The following is a 4,792-nucleotide window of genomic DNA, read 5'->3' on the forward strand; positions in this document are numbered from 1 at the left end:
TTTCTTCTGGATATATCAATAATTCTTGATTTAACAAGCTAGCTCTGTACAAAGTAGAACAAACACTCTTATGCGATGTCTTATTGTGACTGATCCCTCAGAATTCAGAGGAGCAAATCTAAAAAATATCTTAGGAAATGGATTATGAGCTAATAAATCGAGAGGAAAATATAGGAAAATTGTTCTTTTTTTGACTTATAAACATTTTATTTTATTTATTTTAAAAATAGATATAATTGACATACATAACATTAGGTTTGGATGTACAACCTAATGATTCGATATTTGTATATATTGTGAAATGATCACTAAAAGAATTTGTCTGTAAAACTACACAGAACAATGGTTGTTTCTATACATGGTACCATTTGTTGCTTCCATTTACTTTTTCATGACCGCATTTTTATTTACATGGGTTCAAAACAAATCTGTCTTTTTCCTATTGAGATATGATTGGATAAAAATTTTTGTAAGAGAGACCATGCAACAGAAGTCTCAATCAAAAACAAATCTCATTTAATTAGGTATGATAAGCTCACTATTAAGAAACAAGGACTGCACTTCATATATGGAAATGCTGCCTACAGAATCTTCCCAGAAAACTTACCTTGGACATACTCTATGGCTAGTGAAATCTCAGCCTTACCTTTAATAAAGAATGACCAAGGACATTGGCAGACTTCTCAGAGAAAGAAGGACACTCCAGTTATATAGCTACTGCAGGAAAAGCTCGTTAGAGGAAAACTGGATGCCTTTGTTCCTAGACTTAGAAAGGAGAAATGGATAATAGCAATTCAAATACTTCTGTAACACTTATATGATCAAAGTATGACTAGGGGCTTTATGAAGCTTGCAGACAAAAGTTAATTTGCCAAACATTGTTATCATATGACTTTACTTTTTAAAAACCATACAATAAGGAAAATTTTGAGTATTAATCGACACCTCTTGTGGCTCCTATGTAAATTAAACTGGCCAAATTGGAAAAAAAAAAAACCCCACCAAGTTAAGGATTTAAATAAGAAAATCACAGAACAAACCAGTATGGTCTATGCTTAAGAGGCAGCAACTGGCCAGGAGAGGCAAAGCAAGCAGGAATGATACTTGCTCTGCTGCCATTTTGACTTAGCACATCGTGTACCTTAGTCATAAAGACAAAACAAAAAACCTCCAAACATTTGGCATTCTTAAATTTTAAAAAGACAGAAGAAACCTGTTTAATATTAGCCTCTAAATGAAGATCTGAGACCTTCTTGTAAATTGCTAACATCCTAACACAAACAACTTTATTCCTGATATTGATATCTGCAGATTGATGACAACCCTTGCAATATGATAATTATGTGAGGAACAAACTGACTATTATTTTGGCAACTTCTCACTTTTTCTCTAAATACCTGCTGTGTTCCTAATCTGGAGAGCTCAACTGTTCTCAAGTATGTTCTCTTGCAAAATAGTGAAAGTAAAAATTCTTTTCTTAATGGTTTTGTGTCTGAGTTCTTTTTTCATAATTGGTCATTGTTGAAGCTGGTGAAAGGTACTTCAGGTCCTTTTACTCTTCCTTCCAATTTTGTACACAGGCATCCCAACCCCTGGATTGGTTCTAGACCCTCCCCACAGTGGATACCAAAATCCAAGGATGCTCAAGTCCCTTATATAAAATAGTGTAATATTTGCATATCATCTATGCACATCCTCCCGTATACTTTAAATCATCTCTAGGTTTTATGTAATACCTAATACAAAATAAATGCTGTATAAATAACTGTTATCCCATATTGTTTAGGGAATAATGACAAGAAAAAAAGTCTGTACATGGTCATTTCAGAGGCAACAATTATAGGCCTAACTACATAGTACACGTCAGCCACAATGTAACATTTTTTTTTCTGAATATTTTTGAACTGCAGTTGGTTGAATCTATGGATGTGGAACCTGCAGATATGGAGGGTCGAGGGCATAATTTTAAATTTTCATAATTAAAAAATAGTAATATATAGGGCTATCTACACAATCAAAGAGATTATTGTCAGTGCTTTCATGCAACGGCATAAGGCTTAGTCTAATTTAACTAGTTTTCAATTTGAAGGCTACTTCATGGCATGCAGTGTTCAGGTTTAAAGCCCATGCTACTGGTAGAAATGACTAACCATCATGCAGATAGTACTGGAGCTGGCTGCCTGGAACCGAGGAAAGTTATCTTTGTGGTTGTGAAGTTGGTGTTTTCTGGCCTCATGGGTGAGGTTAGATTCCTCAATGTCAAGTAGCAATGAAGGGAGCCAGAGTTTCCATATTATTTGCTACATTCAGTGTGCATGTCAAAAATAGATCCAAAAACTATGGCAACTGAAAAATATTTGTTTTAATCAGTGTTTGGGAAACAAATGCTGCTATTTGGCTTCAGGATTGGCTTCTTCAGCATTGACATTGGCAAATCTGATTTACAATAAAGTCCTACAGCACTTGTTTTGTTTTTTAAAATCCCATATGGACTTACTCTGCAAAACCTCTTGGTACATTTGAACATTTTTGTTTCCTGGAGGTTCCTTTGGATTTGTTTGGCTCTGGTATCATGATTATTTATTATACATTTCCCTTGAAATATAAAAAGAAAGAACACACTTGTTACATTTAGTCATTTATGTATTTAACAAGTATTTATTGATCTACTGTGTACCAGGCATTTTCCTTGGCACTCTGGAAAGATATAAAACGTATCTGATACGTATTGTCATCTCAGCATACTTTCAGCCAAGTAAAGAGGCTGGAGACCTGCAATTTTTCCCCCTTTCCATTCTTTTTATTAAAAAAAAAGTTTTAGTGGAAACTTTTAAACATACATTAAAATAGAATAATACAATGATCCTCCATGTGTCTCTCATTCACTAATCGATAATAAGAAATTATCAACAGCTTGCTAATCTTGTTTTTTAAAAGTTTTTATTTAATTTTAATTCTTTTTTAGAGTCGACAGTAAACATTATTTTATATTAGTTTCAGGTGTGAAGCACAGTGGTTAGACATTTATATAATTTATGAAGTGATTCCCTCCGTTTAGTCTAGTACCCATCTGGTGCTATACTTAGTTATAATATTATTGACTATATCCCCTATGCTGTACTTCACATCCGCATTTTGTAACTACCAATTTGTACTTAATCCCTTCACCTTTTTCACCTAGTCATTATACTGGGTGGCTCCAACAAGAGAAACTTACTGTCTCACAGTTCTGGAGGATGACAATCACCAATTTGTTCTCTGTATCTGTGAGTTTGTTTTCGTTTTATTTGTTCATTTATTTTGTTTTTAGATTGCACATATAAGTGAAATCATATGGTATTTGTCTTTTTCTGTCTGACTTATTTTACTTAGCTTAATATTGCTAATCTTGTTTTCATTCTTCTCCTCTACCTTGTTTCCTGCTAGCATATTTTTAAACAAATCCCAGAAATCAGGACATTTTACTGCAGACCTTTTTAACCAACAAGACCTTTTATCTTTGATAAAACCTCTGTGCCATTATCACTTCTGATAAAGACAAATATAAATCTTTAATTTTATCTAATGGTCAGTCCATGTTCAAATTTTCCCAATTTTCTCAAGATGTCTTTTCTGGTTGGTTGGTTCATGTCAGCAACCAAACATTCCCCACAGCTGTAACTCCTTTTAGTTAAAATTCCAATTCAACCTGAGGATAGGTCTTCCCTGGTGGCAAGTTGTGGCAATGACCTGGGTGTGGGGCATTTTGGGACAACTTGGCACGTAATATTCCCTCCTATGTTCTCTTTATCATACACACAAAAGAGGCAACTCTAAGCCCCCCTAAACTGCTGGCAGCCCTCCAGTCTACTCAGTGGGGTAGAGTCTCTTTTTGAGTGTGGGGAAGGGATAAGTTATCTGCTAAGTAGGATAACTTGCAGTGTTGCCTATTCCAGATCAATTTATTTAAGACTGTTATTCATTGCCTTGTAGGTAGGGCTGAGAGTAAATAGTGAGGAGGTATGTGATATAGGTTTGGAGTTTAGGGGCAGCTATTCAACTTTAATTTTACCAAGCTGACCTCAATCTTTAATAAAATTAGCTATTAGAGAGTCTAGATCCTAGTAAAGAAAAAGAAACAAATTACCACCAAGCTTCTTTGCCCTTTTCTCTTCCAGCTTCTTTAGGGTCAAAAGAAAATGACTGAAATGCATGCACTGAGATGAAGAGAGATGTTACAGGTTATTAAATCCAACCTTCCAACCAGCAGGAGGCCCCTTCTGATAATAAGAACTAACATCTTTACAAGCAAGTGGTCACGTGACTCAATGCCACATCTGGGGGCTCCAAATCCTACCCCTTCTAGGGGGTCACGTGGCCTCTGTGTGTACTTCGTCAGAGAATGAAGACCTCATAATTCTCATTGTTAGCAGGCATCCTTTTAGGTTTCACCGAAATCCCTTTCCTCTGTTGAGAGTTTTGCCCTCTGTTGCTCTACAGAATGTCACGATTTGGGGTGTGGGGTGGGGAGAGATATAAATTTGTGATAGCTGGAAAATGCACTTTAAATTTACAGTAGAAACAATCTTGTCTCAGTACAATTAAATTAAAAGTATATAGGGCTAATAACAGCAAATATAAATTAGTACTTACCATGTGCTACATATTTCCCAGGGTTGCTATAAAAAAGTACTACAGACTGGGTGGCTCCAAAAAGAGAAATTTATTGTCTCACAGTTGTGGAGGCTGGCAGTTTGAGATCAAGGTGTCAGCAGGGTTGGTTTCTTCTGAGGGCTGTGAGGGAGAATCTGTT

Source organism: Pteropus vampyrus, unplaced genomic scaffold, assembly GCF_000151845.1.
Source record: "Pteropus vampyrus isolate Shadow unplaced genomic scaffold, Pvam_2.0 Scaffold110, whole genome shotgun sequence".
Taxonomy (NCBI): Eukaryota; Metazoa; Chordata; class Mammalia; order Chiroptera; family Pteropodidae; genus Pteropus; species Pteropus vampyrus.